The 24,365-nt window shown below is 40.8% G+C and overlaps 1 protein-coding gene and 1 long non-coding RNA gene across 3 annotated transcripts in view; one reads left to right on the plus strand and one right to left on the minus strand.

The window, feature by feature from the left end:
- Positions 1 to 7,389, plus strand: part of LOC121674837 — an 8,015-nt gene extending 626 nt beyond the window's left edge. The window contains exon 2 of the long non-coding RNA XR_006019869.1: positions 1,160 to 7,389. This is a non-coding gene — a long non-coding RNA (uncharacterized LOC121674837). The remainder of the gene's footprint in view (positions 1 to 1,159) is intronic.
- Positions 1 to 24,365, minus strand: part of FBXW7 (F-box and WD repeat domain containing 7) — a 181,400-nt gene that overhangs the window by 33,691 nt on the left and 123,344 nt on the right. The window lies entirely within an intron of this gene.

The following is a 24,365-nucleotide window of genomic DNA, read 5'->3' on the forward strand; positions in this document are numbered from 1 at the left end:
ATAGCCCCAAAGCCCCGCAGCGCTGGTGATTTTTTTAATTTTCCCCTGCCCGCCGGCGACGGAGACCCGCCCCCCGCGCCCGCCCCGTCCCTCCCTCCCCGCCCGCCTCCGCAGCGGCGGCGCGGCACTGCGGGATGCGCGGCCGGGAGGGACCCGCGGGCCCCGCCGGCGGGAAACCGCCCCCACCCCGCGCAAAGGGGGAAAAATTAAAAAAATCACCAGCGCTGCGGGGCTTTGGGGCTATTTCCCCCTTTCACTCTTTCCCCCCTCTCCTTCTCCCGCACCGCCTCCGAGGCAGGGGCTGCCCCCAGCCCTCGCTCTGTTCCCTCAGTGCCACACTCTCCACGGTTTTCCAAGCGGGTGCAAAACAAGCTCATTTCCACAAATTATAATTATACGATCGCCCTCGGCGGGCCTGGCTGGACTCGTCCATGACTGCATTCCGTAGACAGACGCAAATTAGTCCTTCAAAAGTGCGGGTAATTTTAGAATAATTTGAAATGCACTACAGTTTTGCCAGGGAAAAAGATGCTGAAATACCCTCTATTGGCTAAACAATAGAATAAACGGTTTTTGAAGATTTAGGAAAGACCCGAATCCAGCAATTATGTAATATACATTAAAATACTAATCCAGCGCAGAGCCGCGGCGGAGCTGTCTGAGGCAGGAGCGGGGTTTCCCCAGCAGGGAGGCAGGCAGCCTTCCCCGCGCACCTGGAACCGCCTGGACGCACACACGCTCCCCTCTCCCGTACAAGGCAGCTCTTGGGCGGCACCAAGCCATCTTAGCTCGGGCTTCAAATCCTACGCAGGATTCTCACCTGTATTTAAGCGAAAGCACAAGGAAAGCCCTTGGTAATTACTTGATAAAGAACGCTCCTTTTTTGGTCATTGTTCACATCAACAAATCTGTCCAGTTCACCCTTACGGTTCGATTCAAGGGCACTGAAGTTCCTGACATATGGCTGGGCTCTCAGACAGACACCTGGAACCCGCACAGCAGCTAGGCAGCTTGATTTTTTTAGTTTCTATAAAGACAACTCAAGAGACCTCAGAATTTTTTCTTTTCTCCCTCCTGCAAAGTTTTCTGCCCAAGTTCAGAACAGAGCATACCCTGAACATGATCTGAAGCTGCAACATTCCCCTATAATTTTCCCCAGGTGCAGTGGAAACTGGAGATGCTCAGCAGCCCTCCGGACCGATGCAGAAGGAAACTGAAGGAAGCACAGTCCATTCCTGCTGACCTGAGGGGAAACCATCTTCTTCTTTATCGCCCTAAGCAGTACAAACAAGGTTCTACCTTTACAGAACACACATCTAAATGAATGGAAATACTTTCTGTAAAACCCATTACCTTCCTCATTAGTACTTTAAAAAAACTCCTATGTATTATTACTTAGCAATAGCTAAGTGTGGTGGGTGTTAGCACACCCAGATAAGGGGAAATCACTACCCCCACAGCACACAAGATTCTGCCTCTATGTGGTTTTATGTATCTCCCATCCAGCACTGAGTCCTCACAGTCTTTTTCATCTCCCAGTGAAAATGGTTCTGCCCATCACATCTTGGCATTTATGCCATTATCCATTAAACTGCAGTGCTGTATATTTTATGAGAACAAAATGGTCTTGAGTTGACTTCATACCTCAGATATGAACAGAGCTGTACATATCCCGGGAGACTATTACTGCTTTCCTTTGCTAGCACATCACATGCAAAGGGGAAGGAAAAAAAGCCACAGGCTGCCTATACACACTAAATAATCACAACAAGCAAATTAATACTCAAATCATCAGAGTAAGAATGAATTTGAACATTATCGCTGTGAGGACTTAGAAGTACTTTATACGTGTGCTTGCCTAATGCCCTGTGATGCTTGCAGCTACCTCTGCCCCTTCTCCCACCAGTGAATGCACTTGATGCAGAGGGGGGATGATGGCTACTCTTGCTCCAGCATAGCAGCAGAACAGGCAGGAAATCCCCAGGGATTAGCCTCTCCCCCAGCCCAAAGGCAAGTGTAATCTGACAGCATGGCTAGATTTATCTTTTGAACAAAATGTGCTTTGGAATTAAGCAGTCAATGAGTTGAATAATAATTAGAAATTACTATTTTCCTCTCTTTTGGAGTACTACTATTGCAGATTACTTCTCTTTTGATCATGATTGGCAGATATTCTCTCATGGTAAAAAAACCCACTGACTTAACTGCTAATCACTTTGCTACAGTCAGGACCCATGTAATAACCCCAACAATCCTTTGCTAATGGTAGAAAACTTGGTATGTCAGGTATTTAGTCTGCACAAAAGGTTTGGATTTTTTCCTAGTTTTAGATACAGATATCACAGACAGATTTGACATTTGAACAGTGACCATCTTCCATCTAGCAGTCCGCCTTTCTCAGAGCAGAAAACAAATATTGCACATGGTTATGGCTCTGGCTCTGACTTTTTTAGTATTTTTCTCTATAGTGGTCCCACTTTTGATTATCCACAAATAAAGAAACACTACCTCTATCTCAAATTACGTTTGAAAGTCTCTGGGAAATTGCAAGATTACTCAAGTTGGGTGTCTGCTCTTCCCCCAAAACACCTGACCACAGCCTGGGTTCTCCCTAGTTACTGGAGAATAACATGCTCCACCAAAGGCTGAGGGCACCTACTGTCAGACTCCCACTCTAAATTCCTGTCTAGAAAGGACTTTCTACCTTGACTTTGAGAACTATCCTGTCCTCAGAAGAATTTAGTGTAATGAATGCACCACACTCTCCCTTGTAGGAAATTAATTAAGGTTTTGCAAAAGTAATGTGGAACTGCCTAACCTGGGAAGACTCAGGTCACACAGCTTCACTTTGTGCCTTGTGGGAAAATACAAGGGCGGAGGAATAAGACCCCAACCCTGCAGATGCTTTTAAGAACCTGACAGCAAGTAGCAAAGATGATGCATTAGTTTACATCTCTACCAACATTTGAAATAATATTTGCTACAGTAACTTAATGCCCCAAGAATACTTAATGGTATAAAGTAAACATTCATCACAAATTAAGGTACACTGAAGAAGACTACAGTTTAAAGCAATGTTAAGAGAAAAATCAGAAGTTGCCACGTTTCTTTCCCTATTTGGTATATATTAAATTTCAAAGGTTGGTCTTATTTTGTTTAAGCTGGAGATAATTTTTCAAGTTCTTAAAACCACAAACAACATACAATTCTTGACATTTAGAAAAATGTCTACACCAAAATTACATCGTTTTCAGTGGACACAAGTCCAATCTTATTTCCCGACAGTACTGCCAACTCTTAATTAAAAAAAATTCACAGCATCCAATTCTTTTCCTGTTGGCAACATTTCTAGCACCTTTACCAGTTTGTCATGTGGCATGCTGTAATTAAGACCGTCTATTACTTCTAATGAAAGACTAGAATGAATTACAGAAATCACCCGCAGAGCTATATAATCCCCAGAAGAACGGAGATTACAGTGCAACAGACCAAAGAAACAACATTTTTTGTTGTTTTTCTTTTAGTTGGAGAAACATTTTTGAGTGAGGAGACCACAGGATGGTCTGGCTTGGTAATGACCAGTCAGCATTTTGAAAAAACACTGGTGCTTAAACCAGGGAATGCAAAAACCATAATTGGCATTTCACATACACACATATGTGTGTCGGGAGCATAATGTGTGCAGGAGGAACTGCAGAGCAATATGGTTTGGTATCTCCATTAATATTGGTAAATGCATCATTCAAGACAGTGCCAGAAGGGATTCTGTGTACTCTGCACATTTAGCAGACGCTTAGCAGACTGACTCCTTTAGAAACATTTCAGAGGGATTTTTGTGTGTTGTCTAATAGGATTGCGGGGTTTTTCTATCCAGGAAACCAAACATCCTAATTGGGAGGGGCCAAATCCTTAGCTGCGCAAGATTTACCCTGGACACAGTGAAGATGACCCGGGAAGAATGGTCATGCTTAGTTGATTTTCCCTTTCTCAAATTTGGATCCACTTAGGCTTTACACACTCCCCTTCTGCTTGGTAATCTAGTTTGGGCAGCTGCAGCAGCCAGCACTTTGTCTTCTATATTCGACCTATTCATCCAACTACATACTTCATTTAATTTGCCAAATGCTCCCATTCAGGCAAGAATCTGGCCCCACAGAGAGGTACTTCTGCCATCTGCTTTAGACATTTAACTACAGCTTAGTTCAGGACACCTACATTTAAAAGCCTAAGTTCCCATTCAGTCAATGAGAAAGGCACATGCTACAGTCCAACATGGATAAGGTCTCAGAAAAGGAGAAAAATATTTAATATGATAGCAAGTGTTTAACGTATTCCAAAGTAGTTCAGGGTGGGCCTTTCCACTACAAAAAGGCACTGCTATTATTGTCAGATCTTTTTCCTTTTGAACTATTATGAAATTCAACAAGTGACCCACGGGGATCATAGAAGTCCCATGTTCTCACGGTTTCTCCTAGTTCAGTTTGGGCTAGGCAGCAGCCTTACAGGCTATAGATTTGAGATTTATTAGCGTCCTAGGTGCTGAGCTGGAATTATTTTATGGGTAAATTCCAGATCTATGGGGTGAGACAAAGGTTTAGCACAGTCCCCAGTTAAGGAAAACTGGTATTTGGCTAACAAAGTTCAAGGGTACAGTGTATGATGCACCTATCACACAGGTGTAACTGTGTAGAATATATGATTAGTATCGATGCAGCAGAAAAGACTTGAAGAAATGAATTTAGTTGCACCAGTTTGTGATCAACAGCTGCTGCATTCCAACTATGAGGGAAGAACAAAGGCAACTTGGCTCCCTGGAAGCAGTTCAGATAGAGGAATTTCTGCTCAATTTATTTATAATGCCTGCAGCAAGCTTCGAAAGGTTCACTCCTGCATGTTTGCCTCAACACAGTTACAGGAATAAATTTAAACGTATGATCTTGTGCTGTTCAAGTGAAGTACAAGCAATTCTGGACACTGCAATGTGCACTGATCAGCAGCTTAATGATAAATGACATCTTTTTGTAGTATTGATGAACTTAAGGTTTGGGAGGAAGAAGTGAAAGCAAGAGTAACTCTGTTATGGGAAGAAGGACACAGAGAGGCATTACATTAAGTTGCATGAAGTCTTCCAAAGCCTACTTAAGTGGAGTGGAGAATATGTATTATGAAGTATGATAGGTAATACCGAACTGTTTCACTAACTGTATAATGTTTCTTGGCAAAGCATTTTGAAGACTGCTTTCAAAATGAAATTCCCCACACACGATTATCTATGATTTCCATGCAAAGGTACTGTAGTCAAACAAAATTGTAAAGAGACTTTAAGCTTTGTTTCTGCAGGGAAGGAAATGGCATCAGCAGCAACTGAAAAAATCAATTAATATTTATTTATAAATCCTGATCCTGTTAGAATAGTATGAACTTTGATTGCAAATACCATTTCAAAGGTATATATCTGTAGCAGAGATTTCCTATAAACCACTTTCTTCAAACACTTGCCTTTAAAAAAATAGAGTTCTAAATACATTGTGATAGAATTCAAAAGGTGTGCTAGTTAATGGCTGTAAAAAATTGCTTTGAAAAGGGTTTAAACATGAAGTGTATATAACAGACTTCAGCACTGGATACTTCTAATAAATTTCATATTATGTTTTAAGAGCAGGGAGATTTCACAGACAGGCTTAATGTAATACAGCATCACTGTGTCTCCAGCAGAGCAGAACTCCCCTCTGAAGGTCATACATCCTGTCCTCTTTGCTGGTTCCCTGTAGTTGGGCACAGAACTTGCAACATATGCTTCGATGCTTAGGTTATTTTAAAGGAGTACAGCCAAAGCTGTCATACGCCCGTTAATGAAGGGAACAGATCCATGCACTCTTTCTTGATGATAACACCAGCTTAAAGATGTCCCAATCTCACCTGCTCATTCCCGTCCCTGAATGGCTCTTGCCCTTATTTCTGCAGGAACAAATCTGTAGAAACACCCTGAGAACCAGATTCATTAACTGATGCAGGGTAAAGAGAGATGGATTAAAGTTTTTACCCTTGGGGTTTTCTTTTTTCTTTCTTTTAGAACTAGTCAACTAGTTTAAATTTCCACCGTGCCCTCACAAACAACTGAGCCAGCAGAAGCAAATGAGCAATTCACAGGCAGGGCACAAACTCCTTGAGCCAGCTACACCACTGAGAAAAAGGTACGAGGAACTATGACTCGAGTGTCCCATGCAGAGAGGATAAGCCTATTATTTACACCTAGAGCCATCACTCCCTCAGCTATAGTTTCATGTGCATTTAAGCCAGCACAGCCACTGGGAATAAGAAAAAAACCAAACAGTTCCTGCACTTGCGGCTGCCCTTGGCCATTCATTTCTATGCTTGCATCGCCTTTTAAGGTGCCACCACAGCCTTCGTTGTATGGCTCTGTGGTCAACTATGATGGCAACAGACCTTGGGTCATCTTTTTGCTAGGCTATTTTCCAGCCAGGTCAGATTCCTCATCTCCCTCACTGACCAGCCACACACACATCTGTGCCTGCATAGCAGGACGTACAGCCCGCTCTCTCCTTTTTAACCTCCCCAAGCCCCCAGAAGAGCTACCTTACCTTGAACTCTCGCAGAACTACAAAGGCAAGGAACTGGGGGGTTTGGGCTTTGTCCTCCCAACCCAGAGGACTGTGCTATTACCAGAACAACTTACCCACATTGAAAAAAAAAATTCAGTCTGTGATAAATGGAAATGGACACTCAAAAATTTACCACAAAACAAGCACAACAAGGTGAACCAGAGGCAGGGGGTATAATGCCAACCCTCTTTAAACATGTCATGTTGTAACTCCAGAAAGCTTGTCTCATTAGAACTCTATATTATTTCACTGAATAAAACCAATGAAAACAGAACATTTTTCTTCCCAAAGCATTTTTCTTCTTGTTAAAGAAAAAGATAAATTAAAACAAAATATCAGTGCAGCTAAGCTTCCTGTTGCTTTTAATTCCCTGTGACAATAACCACATGCAAGTTTCCTACACAGAAATATACAGTTTGTTTTAAAACTAGCAATATTATAATCTAATAAACATTTTTTTTCATAGTGCATATTCATAAGGAGCAGAGTTAATATTGATAATGCAACCTGCACTTTCACATCCTTCACTGCTTTCTGTGCAACAGGAACATTATGAGTTGCTTTTTTGAGTTTTGTTTTTACACAGTGTTGTAAGATTATTCATTTTTCAAAGGAAGAAGAAGGTATTGCATATAATACATCTTGCAAAACATTCACTAATGGCAGCAGACCTTCATAAGAACTGCGTCTCCATTCATTGTGCTCCTATTAAAGTTAACTGTAATCTATTTATTATATCATTAAACTTAATATATTGTAAGATGAATTCTATTTATAGATGCAGTAATAGCTGCACTAATCACTCAAGTTCACATTGAACCAGGCTGTGCTTCTGAGCCGCAGGAGCGGTTGCTTCAGAGACCAAAGGACGTTCCTAAACTTCCTGAAGAGATGACCTTGCTTATTACACACTGGACAAGCCCGAGGGGCCCCGCAGAGCAGTCCCTACAAGCTGCTGGCTCCCACAATTGCACTGTGGAGGAAGCTAGCACCATGCATCCCATCCACTTTCCTGCCTTGGCCCACTCTTCTCCCAGATATCCTTACACACCACACCAGCAGCCAGAGACCACCTGGGCACAGGGTGTTCAGCTGGCACAATATGAACACAGCAGTACCTGCCTGGGCTCCTTGTTAAATAATTTTACCTTATATTCCTATTATAGTAATTTCACAGATTCTGCATGTGACAATAGTCCATCAAGTTAGAAAACTATGCACTAGAGACTGTTCTTAGGCACATAAAGCAGAAGCCCTTCTTGCTGATCAACAGATGACAAACACAATACAAAAAAAAATTAATAGGGATCAGTTCCTTTTTTCAATATTTCAACAAGAGAGCTGAGTTGTTTTGTTTATATTGACAAGAATGTTTCCAAATTGGAGAAGTGTGCATTTCTGCCTTTTGAACGCCAATGTTCAAACTGTTTTCACTCAAATGTAAGCAGGTTGACAAATCACCTTTGTACAGAAAAATAAATGTGTGTTTGGACTTGGAAGGCTTACCAAAAATGTCTGTCCTTTGCACTGAATACAAATAGAGGACTGGTATCTACTGATGTTTTCTGTTAAGTTTTCCTTTTGTTTTTTTAGAGATAGCTTAATTTTAATTGCCAAGAGAAGTGCTTGTTTATCTGGCATAATCTATACAAATTTATTTACAAAATAGTTTCTGTCATCATTTGTGGTACATGAGAATGATAAGGGGTTAGTGGTGAGTCTTTAGGCTACAGACAGAAGAATTCCTGGAATTACAGATTAAACCAGAAGGATTTAGGAAGAATGCAAAGAAAAAACTATTAAAAATGTCAAATCTTTTTTCCTACTTGTTTTACCTAAAGGGGGTATAAAGGTTACAAAGCCAAGCATTCAAAAGAATTTGAAACTACAGGAATAAGATGCTTCTACTCAAAAAAAGCTGCTTACCAAGACAGCCCTGTGCATGGTACATACCAAATAAGACACAGATTCTGTGGAAACAAACAACGTCTGAGGCTGTGATTTATTATACATTGTTATCCACCTGTACATGTGCATCAGGTTTGCACAGGCAAACATTCCGAAGTTTTAGGCATGGCATCCTGGCATCCCTTTTATAGCATGAAGGGAATTCACTCCATCATCTGGCAACGCATTGACTCCCTGTCCAGTGAGCCAGTGGTATGAACAGCCTGAGCCCCCAAGTGATGCCCCACCACTGTGGGTAGCCAGCAGTGAGGAATACAGCAGGATGCAAAAGCACTAGAGGAAGATGAAACACGATGTGCCAGGGCAGTTTGCTGGTAACAGAAGTGCAGGATCCTTGAGTCTCAGCTTTGGAGAGGAGATTGTTCTGTTGAATGTGCATGGATTTCCTGGGCTGTCTCCATCTTTTCCTCCTCCTTGTTTCTCCGTAAGCACCATCCTCAAGGTCCTCCATTCCCTTGCCCTGTGCTTTCCGTATCAATCTTCTGGCCCAGTAGTTTCCTCCTTCCTGCCCTCTCCACAGCATCACAGTCCAACCAGACTTATTGTCCCAACTTACAACTCCTTTCCTTACCCATCCTCGACCATGTTTTCTCCCTCCCTGGAATTCAGGACAAGCATTTTTCCATACAATGTTCAAGCATCTACAAGGCAGGGGACGTCTGGAATGCAGGACACAGAGTCACAGAATCGTATCAGCCTGGGTTGGAAGGGACCTTCAAGATCACTTCGTTCCAACCTCCCCCACCATGGGCTTCAATGCCACCCACTAGATCAGGTTGCTCAGGGCCTCATCCAACCTGGCCTTGAACAATTCCAGGGATGGGGCATCCATAACCTCTCTGAGTAACCTACTCCGGTGCCTCCGTACCCCCTGGGTAAAGAACTTCTTCCAAACATCTAACCTAATATCTCTCCTCTTTCAGTTTAAAACTGTTTCCCGTTGTCCTGTCACTATCTGCTCGTATAAAAAGTGACTCTCCCTCTATTTTATAAGCCTTCTTGAGGAATTGAAAGGCCACAGTGAAGTCTCCCTGCAGCCTTCTCATGTCCAGGCTGAACAACCCCAGCTCTCAAAGCCTGTCTTCACAGGAGAAGTGCTTCAGCCCCCTTCAGCAGTATGACCTGGTAGAACACACACTCCTTGCAGCTCAGAGTGTCTCTGGAAATGGTCATTTTTCCATGACACACACTCTGCACCCTACCATTAAGTGGCAGTGGTGGCTATAAAAGGGAAAATTGCACATTATACCTGCTTGATCCAGCTTCCTTTTCTCACCCAACCCATGCCTATGGTAGAGCACAGAGAAGGGGATTTATTCCTCTTCCATGAACCCTCATGATTTATTGCCATGACAACTCTCCCCTGTCCAGAGGCCTGGGAGAGCCATGTGAGCTGGTTTCTCCTGAGAACATTCTTCCTGCAGTGGAAGATGGATGCCAAACCTTTGCAGAGCAGAAAGGAATGCCAGGCATGCCGGGGTCACACCAGATGCTTTGAAGGCTTGCTAACCCATTGTCATTAACCTTATGCTGTGCAATTGCATGTCAAAATGGGCTAGAGGCAGAGGAAGCAGGCCAGAAAACCTGCCCCATCTAAAAACACTCTTCCCCAAACAGGTGCTTCCAGTCTAGAAACCATACAGTATGCTTGCCTGCCTCTACAAGAAACACAGCACTGCATAATTTAGGGTAACTAGTCCCTCATCCAGATGAGAGGTATGACAATTGCTAATAATTGGTTTTTTACACGGAATCTAGCTTTACCAGCACAGCTCTTTGTAATAGATGTTTCATAGAATGTGAGAAGTACGAAACAGGTGGCACATTTCACAGTGTTTCAGAGATATTTTCAAACAGTGCTACCTGTACAAAACCTAAGAACTACATAATAAAAAAAGAAAATTACCATACCTGTCCACTGTTATGTCTAAGCTTCTTTTGGGAAAGCATTTTGTTCAATAAAAGCTTATGGTCCCTTTATAAAGCTATAATATTTCTACTTGAATTAAAAAAACTACTAGTCAAAACCCCTGGTTTCTACCCTCAAGGAAAACTGCATGTTGCAACCTTTACATAACCTCAGACATCACATATTTAAAAACTTCTGTCAACTTGCCAGATCAGTGTAATGGAACTGATGTACTCCCTAAACCAATCCATTCACTGTGGGTTAAATAGCAAGACAGTTAGCTAAACTCCTGGGTTTTGAAGCTTACAATTTCTTTATTTATAGACAGGATGGAGTAAATTAAAGATTTCAAAGTTTTTTGGTTTGCTGTTCCATCCACTTGCAACCACAAAATTAGATGGCAACCGTGGTTTTAAAGTTTGTAACTTTTGGAGATTCAGTATTGCACATATCCAATTATTTAAGGAAATGTAGTCCATCTAAAGTTACTGATTTACCAAAGAAATGCTACAAAGTAAAATGTCTAGGAATAGTCCAAGTCACTGATGTGGTTGGTTGTACAGGGAAGATCTTAAAACTATTATAAAGTTAAGAGGGAAAAAATGCAAAATATTGAAAACTATTATTTGAAATAAGTGCACGAGAAGAAGGATTTAAGATTCTGTAATAAAGCCTGTGCAAATATATGTCTTAGTTCCTATTCCTTTTATTTTGCTGAAAGCAACTACTAAAGCTTGTTATTAGCTGTAACATTGCTTAAGCAATGCCAGCAATGTTCTGACAAATCTCTACGGATTTTTTTACCCACTTTCTTTTTATTATCATACTCCATCTCTAATATTCAATCAGTGCCAAACCGGTTTATGTATGCCAGTCTTTCTCACAGAAATGGAAAAATACCCTGCTGTATGTCATAGGCCTGCTGATGTGACAGGGAGAGACTGAATGGAAGTGGGAAAGGGAAGCGGGAGGGAGGAGGATGAGAGCACCAGCCTGCAGTCTGGTATTTAGTGAAGTCTCATTTTTTGATCAGAAAGTTGGCAGAAAATCAAAGTGCAGACTAGAGTTAGTTAGGTCCCTTGTAATTTAACCTTCAACACAAGCTTCGCACATTGCGTGGACTCCTCTCTTTAGTCTAATTTCATACGCAGAACAAACCTGTGCCTTGAAAACTGGCCAGATCTTAATAATCCCCATTTTACTACCTACCTTCAACAAAACATGCCACGAGCCACTGACCAGATCATTCACTGATGAACCTAAATTTCAATTTCTATGCAGTTATTTAAACACAGCCCAGCAGTTAGCTGAATTTCCCCACTTAGACAAGATTGTAAAATGTTCACTTTTGTCCCTGGTAAAATCATAGACAATGTTTAGGAATATTTGATTAAAAAGAAAATTCTGGGAAGAACTCATTTGCTGCTTGTGTAAATATAGTTCCTCATTAAAATTTGATAACAACAGTCTTAATGGAATACTACAACCTCATTCATGCTTTTGAATAAAGTGATTTAAATTGGCATGAACACAGTTTAAATACACTTCTTCCCAGCTAACTGTTGGCAGCTTTTTAACGGCCTGCAGGGACAGGTATGACTCATGCCTGCTCTTCAAAAACTTTTTTAAAATGCAGATTTTTTTCCACTGGTCTATTGTGCTTTACAAGTAAACTGAAAGAGACTAAAATTAGAAGGCAGACCACTATCACCAGAGGGATTAGGAACTCCTAGGCTATGCTGATTCCAAATGCTGAATTGGTTGACCCATACTAGGGACTCTTTTATTCTGGTTCCTGCTAGATTTCTGGCAAACTTCATCCAAAGTCTCTCCTGGTTACAAATTATTTTAATTCCCTGTGTTTAGGAACAGTGGGTGGTCTCTGGATTCGCATGCAACATTGCTCCGAGCAACCATCATTCTCTGGTATGCAAGACTGAAAAAAATGAAGGTGTTCACCCTAAGTCAGTCAGCATGAGAACACTATGTGGTCACAAGTCATATGGCAAAGCTCTGGAGTTTTTAAAACAACCGCAGAAACAGCCTTTTCATGTGCCTTACATAAGGTATGCTAACACTTACTAATTCTGATTAATACAAAGATGGTTTGGTGGACAGCTAGTTTAAGAAGGGAATCCAACAGCCTCAAGTTTAGCCTGAGCAATCAACCTGTCACGGAAAAGACAGCAGAAGATACTAACCTTCCCTGTAATTCAGGCATTTTAGGTAGTGACGACTAAAAGCTAAAACAATAAGGTACATTTCAACTTAAGATAGGGATGTCAGCCTCCTTATCAGCACAGTCCTTCAAAGAGCCCTCCAAAATTCTCTTCCTTTGAGACAGACAAGCCTCACATCCATGGCAAGATGTGTGGGCTACTCAGTCCTGAAGAGCACAATAGGTGCTCTCAGGGTAGTATCCCTGAGAAAACCTGCATAAGCTTTGTGTTTCTGTATGCAAAATACCAAGGGAAAAAACGTTACGTACTTAATTTGCCATATGACATAGGAAAGTTAAATGTGACTCAGCAGGTGTACATACTGAGAAGCAAGAACATTAACACTAACTGGGATTTGTTCACTTTCCCGTTCATGATAGCTGGTTATGTTACCATATTATGTGCATCTAGTTTAGGAACGGTGGGTTTTTGCTTTTACAGCAGGTAGACAGCTGGCAGCTTTGTGTGGCTCTCTGAAAGCAGCTACAGAAACGTGACTAGTATGCTGGGTTCGCTGTTCAGCACTACAGGATAAACATGGAAAAGAAAAAAGAGGAAGACTCAGCCAGAGCCTGCATTGATCTAAAGCATGGGTCAACAGTTCCAAGACACAGAAAATCCAATTCATTTCCCATTTCCAATTTCCAGGGGACATCTATTACAATCTAAAAGGCAACTGTTTTGAAGAGCTGTGATACTAACACTATTTTCTAAGCAGAGGCAGTGTACACTGAGGTTAAAGAGACGGCTGTACCAAAAGAAATCTCATCTCAGAATTAAAAAAAAAGGTTTGAAAAACAATCATAATGCCCCCTTCACCTCCACAAAAACTGTACTTTTTTTGTTGCAACAGAAAGTGGAACTCTTAACTTGAAAGTTTAGCAGATGCCCAAGTACAAGAATGGGGATACCAGGCTAAGGAGCAGTCATAAAGGCTGTGAGAACAACCAGCATACCAAATCCAACCTTCTCAATCATCTGGAAGGGTATTTTCTATATCTGCAACTGGCAGTTAATATTTGTCTGGTTTTATAGCTACCTAAATATACAAATAAGCAATCGAAGTGTCTTCAGCTCTTGAGGAGAATTTGTGCTCAAGGGTATGTGACACCTAGAAAGATCCCAAGGAGTGGTTCATATACCCTGCATCTTTTCTCACTACTGAGGTACTGACTCAGCCCCTGAAACAGAATGTGTAACTGGTCTCCAAACAAGACTCCACCATGCAACCAGCCAGCTGACGGTGTCAACAAGTGAGTCAAAGGCTGCTGCAGTTTCATCCAGCTGGGCCACCATCACTTACACTCTCCAGCTTACACTCTCTAACACAAGTCTGAGCAATAAAATCTACATCTGAATAAATCCGGTCCTGCCCAACCAAAACCTCAGTCTAAAAGAAATTATCAACTAATTTCTTCCAGACAACACAAGAATTTCAGGAATGCAAATGAATCATTTTATGCCCCTGACAGGTCTTTCTAAACCTTCTAGCAGTTCCTCCAACTTTTCATTTCCCGAAACAAAACCACAGTTCTCAGAAATATTCTGGAAGAACAGACAACTAAGAAAAAATTTCCCAGTGCTCAGATGTTAAGCCTCCCTCCCTGCAGCATTACTGTCTTTAAAATGTGTTTAAATGAAAGGGAAAAGAGGAGTAGCTTGCATTAGTTTCCAAATAGTGCAGTTATACTACCTTTTATCTGTATGGATGCCAGCATGGAATTGCACTATTCCTTTAGGGGCCTTTGGGAATGAGGTGAGAATATTATCTTGATCTGCATTAAACCAGTAACTGAATTGAGTATATTTGCTTCTTCATGCTAAGCTAATTTCAAGAAGCTCCTAATTTGTTAGCACTTTTCGGAGCGATCTTGCAGCTGGAAAGGAAGAGAACAGACAGCTCAATGTGTGTAACAAAGGTTTGTCAAATAACATCAATATTCCTCATAATATGATTGCCCTTTCAAAGTAAGAACTACTCAGAGTTATGGTAAAGACCCCAGCTCAAAGGGACCAAATGCAGCAAGGGGCTCACAAGCTGAGGGCTTAACCTAGAGGTGAAACAGGCTAAAAACTTGGCTAGAAATCAAGAGTCCTTCTGTATGTTGCCATTCCCACCTTTTGGTTGTAAACAAACTCTGGGGCTATGGCTGGGAACACCAAGTCTGCAAGCCCACATTCTCCACACCAATGCATCTATACAGAGCAGAGAGGATGACTTTAGATAACATCAGTAGAAAACCACAGTTGACAAGGAAATAAATCTTTCAGAAGAGAGGGATACTGTGCCTTTACCAGTTCAAATCCCATCTTCAAATCTATGTGAAGAAGAGCACTGAGAACCAAACATGCTTTACATCAAGAACAATTCTAGATCAGAGGCCCATCTGCTCCAGAAGCAAATGCCCACACCTCTCCACAGATAGTCTTCACTGTAAGACAGCATACCCTTCATAAGCTTTTCTGAAACAAACTTGTCAAAATCAGCTCTTGAAATGGCAAGCCATGGGCATATTCTCTGCTGGATATAGCTATACCAGAAGAGATTACTCTCCCCTCCTTAACAGATTTCAGTCAGTGAGCTAAATTGGCTTATACAACTATATATAGTAGTAGATCTTTGGCAATAAATGCACGTTTTTCCCCTTAAACAGGCTAAGAAGTGATGACATGAGCAGCTTAAGTGGCAGATTTGAAACAGCAGAAGTCTGCTGGCAGGATGCATGACAAATACCTGCAAGTAGCCCAAAGCATGGCAGCTTATCCAGACAACTTAGCTGAGCTGGAAGATGACATGTTCACAGTACCAAATGGTCAGAATCACAGAAGCCAAATTACATCAGATTCCCTATCGGTAGGATAAGTGATCTGAATTCACTGGGGCCTCACGGTACTGCCAGGATTTGGCCCAACACTTTATAATCCCATATTACTGCTGCTTTAACCATTAAAACCTCCCAAATCCAATACCTGCGAGGAATGGCATACCTGACTTCAAGAGCAGCTTTCTTTGAGAAATTCTAGAGGCAATTGACTTAATCCAACATCAAGATATCTGTCATGAAATTCAGTTGTGTTTGCTATCCACTGTTGCAGTTACGGGAGCTTCTCCTGTACAGGCAGTCCCAGCTCATTCACACATATACACACTAAAATCCCCTATTGTGAGATGGGACATGCCAAGTCATCTGTTCCATATGTGTTTTCAATAGACAGATACACAAACAGCATTGCTAAAACACATTTTCATTATTCAGTTCAAAAGACAAGTTAGTTGAATAAATAATCCTTAATTTATCTTTTTCTTTTTTTAAAAGGTATCATGAGTTCTGTTTCTAGTGTTGCTACATGTGACTTAGTGCAACATCTTAGCCCTGTGAAGGGAAAACTGTAGTAACCTAACTAGAGGATAGATATGCCAGAGGTCTAAGTACTGCTAAGAATTACATGTTAGTAACTATACATGGCGTCAGCTTGCACACAGCTAACAGCAGCTGGTCGAAGTGAAGGCTTGGATTCCTGGCCCCTTGCTTTCTCAGTGTATGAGACAGGTTGGAGAAGCAGCGAGAAACAGCAGCAAGAGGTTTAATACTACTAGCAGATAAAGCATAAACTTTTCAGAAACTCTTGATTACATGCTCTGAAGCCCACTCCACAATGATTCTCTTACTATCAGTCAGGACAACTAAATGAAACTGCACTTTTATTCTGCAGGCATAAAACAATAGACCAGAGAAACAAACTCTAGTAAATTTTATTGATGTATTTTGGAGGTGGTTTTGGTTTCACCAAATGGATAGTCTCCCAGTGAAATCATTCTGCTCAGACATTATTCATAACATGCATTTGTACTCACATAAGTTTCAACTTCAAAACCAACTGACTTTTATTAGTGAGGGTGTGTTCTCCAAACCCACTGATGAAATATCTACAATACATTCAAATCACACTTTTTTTTCACTACTTTCCACAGACCTCACACTGGCACACCAATTCACAAGACAATTTTATAACAGAGCCCTTGCTCCTGCTGTACTGATGACAACAGAGCCTCCCTAGGACTGTGACTACCCTCCAGGCTGACACTTAGTTCTGCTGCACCAGTGCAAGCAGTGCCCACCGTGCCCCAGGGGGTAACAGGCTTTGCCTGTCGTCTGTCACTCATCCTTTCCTCTGCAGCCCCCTGCACCCACCTGCAAATCACCTCTTATACAAACAGCCCAACCTAATCCACTCCAATCAAACAAGTCAGGCTGGCAGAGCCTTACTATTTAAAATATTTCATTTAGACAAACAACACTGCCATCAGATTTGAGAGGGCATTTCCCTTAAACAGAGGGGATGTTTACCTGAGCTTACCTAGGCAAACAATCTGTAAGAATTCAACACGTGTTTATCAGTGACTGCAGTGGTGTAAACTAAACTCCTGGATTTTGCAGCTATGTGGTTGTGGATCGCTAGCATATTCCTTCTACCAGTTGTGCCATGGGAGCAAAGTACCCAGAAACAGCTGGATAAAATAGTACCTTAAGTTGCTACAGCTTCTTGCTAAGACTGAACTCTTTGCCAACAAAAGTGCTCCTTGCCCACCTGAGCTGTAACCAAGTGAAGGGTTTGGTTAGCAGAGAGATAGCAGGTAAAATTAGAATTTTCCAAGCCATAGGACTTTATGGTTACATCAGCAAAGTTACTACACAAGAGATCATCACTTCTGTGAAAAGTACTCTGGCAGAAGCAACCATGCTCGCTTTTTTGTCTAACCAGAAGACCTCTGTGTGCTATCATGAAAGCATAGTCACCATCCATGTACCTACCATGTGATTTGCCTGAAGGAGTACAAGCTGTCACAGAAGACAATACGGGCCCCCCCCCCCCCCAAAAAAAGGCCCTCAAAAACCAAAAAAATTCAACAAAGCCTAATCTGTTTACAGAAGTTGAGACCATCTGCTAACTGACCTGGAGGACACCTTTAAAGGCTGTATCTGCAAGGTCTTTAAGAAATCCAGTCATGCACAGAAACCTGCAATACGAAAAAATCCTGGAAGGGAAAGTTCAAATATGCAAAAAAGTACAACGTCAAAGATGGTACAAAGAGTTTACAAGCTTCTCTCTTTCTCTGTGTCTCTTTTTTTAAACTTCAGTTTGAATACCTGTTTTCTTTTTCCTTTTTTCTGCTCACTGATAAATAAACAGACCAGGCAATTTCTTTCCCACCTATTTATTTTATCAGTCATAATACTAAACTATTTTTTTGTTTGTTGCAGCAGTTGCAAGAGGTGAAAAGTTATTACTTACCTGAACCTATTGGATTTATTTAATAATTCTTTTATCAGTAAAAACATGTTTTTCTTTAAACATGGTAGACTTCTCTTGAAAGTTTCTCTCTCCCCATAAACAATTTTCTTTCCATTTTAGCTCAGTTTCTCGTGCTAAGATGTTTGAAAAAGGCAACTTACACAAATATTAATATGCAAAATCCTCATGATAGTAATTACAAAAGTAAGTTTACAAAAGAAAGTGACTTTGTTTATAATCAGAGTCCAGAATTTGATGCCAATATTTAAAAAATATATAGGAACTTTACCACAGGAAAATACAACACAACATCTACCTCAACTGTCAGAGTTAACTTTTCTTGTATGTTTGGAAAAGAAATCAAAAGAAAACAGTAGGAAAATATATCAGCTTTGCTTTTGAGAGTTGAGAGTAAAGAACTTCCATATTTTTGTTAACCCATGTCATATTGGAATTCAGCCATTATAATTTATATCCTTTTAGAGTTCCAAAAATGAACAGGAACCTTACTCTCAGAACACCAGAAGCCATAAAGACAACACAACAAAGAACCGAGAATGTGATGGAACAAGTAATGAGAGCGTAAATCTGAAGTTCGGTGCTTCTCTCCATTATCAGTGCATGGTAATTTTATGCTATTTTCTGCTGAGGCTCCTTTGAACAGAACACTGAAGAGTGATTACATGTCCAAACTTTAATAAAATGTCAAAATCCACTGCTTCATCGTATCTGCAATTGTGATGGATTCCTCCTACACATGGGATAAGAAAGGATAGAATTTTGTATTCATGGTGCTCTAAGTACTATGTTTTAAGTTGGGGCTTGATGTAAATCAGTTATTTGCCAACCAGAAAGTCATTATTATAACCTCACTTTTTAATTAAAAAGGCATTTTTCTTTTAAAATACAGCTTCAGATCTTGAATACACTTCTAGAGAATGAAGATTTTTAAAAATTTAGTGGCTCTCATCACAAAACAAATCCGTGGCCAACATCATGCGTCACCACTACAAGAGGGACAGAAGACAGCAGACTGGGTTCTCCTGTGTAGTTGCAACTCTGCTTAAACTCAAACAGGGGAAAACAAGCTGCAAAATCTCTGTTTTGGTCTCAAAGCTTCTCCCCTTTACAGGCCAAAGCTCATGCCTCCAAACTCTGAGGTCTGTCCAATATCGATGTTAAAAACAGCAGAGCCGACTGGGGTGGTCCTGCTTCCACCTTCCTACCTAAGGGGGTGCTATCAATGCCAGATGGAAGATGGAAACTACAGGCAAACCAGAGCCAGCATCAAAGACGCATTTGTCCTGCTCTCTGGAACTCCCACCATGTGACCATTTCTGCAGTCAAGGTTAACTATATCCTAACCTGCAGGCTAAAATTCCCCCACTTATTTTTCATAGCAGTGATAACATCTTCAGACAAAGCAGAACCAAACTTTTAATATTGATTTCTCAATGTATTTTGGATGGACCCTCTTTTTACAATAAGACCACATCTGGAAACTTGTTACTCAAATTCCTTTTTTTACTCATCCTACTGTCTACAGATGGTGACAATAGTAGTTCTTCCCACTTATTATAGAAAAAAATAATCACTCTCTGAGCTTCAGTAACCAAAAGCATCATAAAGATTGTATACAAGCTATGCAGTTCCCCTTGTAGAGGGAACAGATCAAAGAGAAAAAGTCTGTCAAGAATACACAGCTAAATGTTACAGCCAATCCAATGGTATTTAGTCAGCTTTTGCACACTGGCTGTTGCAGAGCTGAATAGCAAATCTTACCACAACTTTCTTGCCAGAAGATTTAGCTCTCCTATGAGCTGGGCTTTGATGCGTCAGAGAGGAAAGGATAATTCTTGTATTTTCTTTGGAAACAATGCAATAGTGATTGCAAGACATACTTGTCTGAATTAGATGTGTAATACCAAGTCTCATAAGAGACGCTCTGAACTTTTAAAGCTTGCCTGGCTGTGATAGGAGCTATTAAGGGGTCTGCTTTAATGGATAAGAAACAGGACAACTCCCACAGAGAATCAACTGGTGTTGTGCTGGAACAACTGAAAATGCAGTCCTACTGTTGCACTGGTCCTCACAGAGGGAGAAAGGAAAACAGTTCACGTTAAGATCTCCAAAAGTGTCCATCCTGATTTTTGCTGAGAAATACATGAGTGAAGAACTTTGACTTCTTACATCCCTTCTGAAAGAACTTACTGCAATTAAACTGAGCATTCTCTTGTGTTCCCCAAGTGTAGGCAAAAGAACATTGGCATGTCCAAATGTTAATCACCATTTTGAATCTGATGGCACTGAAAAGAACCTTGAAATAACAGATCTGACTGGTGAGGAAGAAAAATGAAGCTAGTTCACCACCATCTTCATCAGCCTGAATAGCAGTTGTCTGTGTTAGTCCTGCTCTGAAAAATGACATATTGCACCTAGATTATTGCCAGCTTTGTGAGACAGCTCTCATCATCATCATCATCATCATCTTATTGCTGCCCCTTGCCCATTCCCCAGATGTAAAAAGGTCAACCAACAGCCTATGGAGTGAATTACCAGGGAGGATGGGTACCCACAGCCCAGGTGTCACCCCAAAATTCAATTTCTGCCTGGTAAACCATGCTGTCTGATGCACATTTCTCATCTGATTTAGAGCACACTCTGCAATAGGAAATTTCTGTCACCAAGAGGAAGGTGACTATCTTCCTGCCTTGGAAATAGCTGAACCCATGACGGTTATTACTTACAAATTCCTCATCAGATGATGCTTTCAGCTGACCAGAATAAATCTATTAGCCATAGTTTCAAGACCTCAGTGTCTCCCTGCATTGTAGCCAATGGAGGCTGTACTCTCACTTGTCCTGGTACACACTGCCTAAACTCACATGGACCAGAATAAGTGCTTTCCATTATTCACAGCTGACATCTGTCATAATAATTTGTCTGTCTGTTTCACAAATGGGGGATATCTTTGTATTTCTCATATTGTCTTCAGATGGCATAGGGTATTTGTTTCTTTGCAATTCCTATCTTGAATTAAGGCCATTTTCAATTCTTTTATCAACATTATTCTCAGAGAATAACTCACTCCCTGTGGTTTTCTTTTTCAATGGAGGCCTCCAGGCTGACTTCTTTGACACTGTATATCCACCCCACTTACTGGAAACCATGATAGGCTGAAAAAATGCATCCATTTGATTCAGTTTTCCACTCATACATGTACAAAACTAATGTGAATTAGGACTTCCTTCCCTCCCAAAACCAAATGTAGGATGCAGCAATAGAAGTTACTTTAACGGTCACTAATCATACACACCATAAGAGAACAAGAGACGGGTTGGGATTACGCTAAAAGACTTCCTGAAGAGACTTTATAGCAACATGCGGTATAATTCCATTCTGAATTTTTACATAAGATCCTTTGTAACCTGAACATACTCCCAGGGATAACTCAAGACTGGAAGAAAATAAAAATATAGCACCTGTGACTTCTGCACTGCTTTACATAATATATTTCCAGGATAACATCCAAGAACTTTATTTAAACAAACTTATGGACAGCTGCTTGGTGACTCAACGAGTAAAATTGAAGAGTGGCACCAATGTAAAACTAGAGAAGGGCACATGTCAGCAAAGTGGATTACTGCAAGGTTGGTGAATAAAGCTATCAACCATCTTCCTGCAGGACTTTTACGCTGTTGCAGGTATATCTTGCCTTATGGTATTTCCACCTGCCATACACCTCATTATGCTTGTGTTTCATCAACACACACAAAGGGCCAACACCACAATAATTTCCTAATTATTTTAATTTGCCCCATTTTTTGGAGAAGGTTTCCTAATTAATATTAAGCGTCAAAAACTATTCCTCTTGAAGTTTCACTGAGCTCTTGAGTTTAAAGTGCAGCTGTTAAAACAGGTTCCAGGGATACAGGAGTGATTTTTTTTAAACTGGATAACTTCACTGGTTTGGATCATTTGTCCAAATCCCTGATGAGCTTTGAAGGCTGATGAGCACTGAAGGCTAATCAGCAGAGCTCTCCAAGGCAGAAATACTCCCAACAGAAAAATTGAGCTAAAAGTCTGTCTTTTACTAGGGAAGCAGAAAATCTTTTCACAAAAGCAAAAAACTTCAAGAGGACATTCTCTGCTGTCAGCAACTGACATTTAGGTTTTGCCCACAGATTGCAAACACAATGAAGCAACCAGTACAGGAGATCCAGGACCTCATCATGATGAAGACAGAACCACAATGTCTCTAAACACTGCAAAGTTTCAGTAATTTCCACCCTTTCTCTGAAAACTGTCTTTGATGTGTTCTCATTGCCAGTCAGTTGCTTCAGATGTTGATTGCTCATTACATTGATTTCTCCACTGTTTTCAGTTCACTGAAGGTTTTATTATGAACTTTTTTGAAACAAATCAGTATAAAATATCTTTAGTGGGATGAGGTTTTGGATGAAGCTTAATTCTATTTCATCCACAGTGGTGTCCGCTCTCCGTTTGCTTAATAGGAAAATTTCTTGTAGCTTTTAAAGCATCTATTACCTTATGGGCACTTTAGATCCTGCCACAAATTTTATCACAAAACTCATGTGTAGACAGTGTAACAGGCAAAGATAGATAGCTGGAGATCTCTGAGTCCATTCAAACCTGTACATCTGTTCTGAGCACCAAATGTTTATTAGCCATTAGGTAAACATTAGTCGTTGCATGCTTTATTTTTTAAATAATGTGGAAAGTACAAACAATACACCTATAAAAATTACAATGCAAAGGAATTCTGTACATTTTTCAAAATATTTAAGGTAGGAACATACAAAAGGTTTTCAGAGGCAATTCTCAGACTTTAAAGATGTAACTTGCTTTTCACAAATCTCAGTCATTTAAGATTCCCTACTACAAATACAAAGATGACATCATAGATCTGGAAGATTCTAACTTGTACCACAAATTTAATAATTTTGTATTTAGTATGAAAAACTTACCTATGCACTGACTTCTTTTACAGCAAAAGCTTAAGTTATTTACCATCCAAACACTCCCACTGAATTAGTTTTACACAACTTAATTCAAATTAACATCGAAGTTACATGATGCTTAAAAACATCCAGACTTGGATGATAAGTTCCCCGTTACCACCTATCCACAGCCTGAAAAGTGTCTAGTACTTTCTGCTATGGAAGAACAAACTGGCACAATAATTCACAGTTGTCCTTAATTTAGCTAAAAGGACTTCTGAAATATACTCACAGAGCCTTTTGTTCATCTCTACTCATCAAGCCACCTCCCAGGAAACCTAAAAAGGTTGGGCACAGTGCTGAGTAGGGTCCTTACTCAAGGAGCTGCCAACTTGTCACATGTGGACACCACGCAGCCTTTGTACCATGACTCCCCTATGTTTAACTGTGACAACAGAAGATGCTACTGTCCCCACTGCAGAACCAAGGGAACAATAAATCCACTTTATGTGAAATTAGCTGGGTTAGTGCAAATCACCCATTTAAATTGGCTAAGCTTTTCTGGCTGACTGCTCCACAGCCAGTGTGGGAGCTCTGCTGGCTGAAGTGAGGCCATAATTACCACCAAAGGGGCAATAGGAACTTGCTTGGGGGAGATGAAGGTTTCCAGTGGCATGGATTTTAGCCAAGCGAACTTCTGTCTACAACCTCCAGCATGTGATTTTTAATCAAAGTAGTGATACTAGCACAGGCAGTTGCAGGAGGGCCTTTACAGTGACAGCAGCTCTTACATCTGCTCTTCATGCACCACAGACACATGTTCACTTGGCCAGTTAAAGATGTTTAACCCCTGGGTATTCTACCACCTTTCTGCAAGAGGTTACTGACCTTAGAGCTCTGCTGCTCTTTGATCTTCTTGATGCAAAACATTTTCCAGGTAGCTTAAATCACTTTTGACAGCCTTTTAAACTTAACTAACTTTGCCTAAAGCAAGTTAGATCATTTATAGGATCCATTTGCCAGCAAAGCTGAAGGAAGGAAGTAACTTCTGGCATACTAGGCAGTACTGTAAAAAGAGGGAGAAAGCAGGAAGGTGGGCTGGAGGCAGAGGTGTGCAAATAAAGCCTCCAGGCAGCACAGCTGGATTCAGAAGACAACAGCTGTTCATAACCTCTTCTTGTACTTTCATGTAACTGCATTTGGAGGCAGATGTGTGAAAGCCAAGTGCTAGAGTTTATAAAGTCAGGGGGTGGAGGGGACCTATCCCTGCTGCAGCAGCTATCACAACAGGCTCTTACTTTGGCCATTACTTTTTTTGCTGTACTTCAGTGCACATCAAAAATTCTAATAAATTACATTTGATTTAAAGAGCTTGAAGAAGTTGCAGTTA

This window comes from Corvus kubaryi, unplaced genomic scaffold (genome assembly GCF_017639235.1).
Source record: "Corvus kubaryi isolate FWS band 111438036 unplaced genomic scaffold, C.kubaryi_AGA036_p1.0 71, whole genome shotgun sequence".
NCBI lineage: Eukaryota > Metazoa > Chordata > Aves > Passeriformes > Corvidae > Corvus > Corvus kubaryi.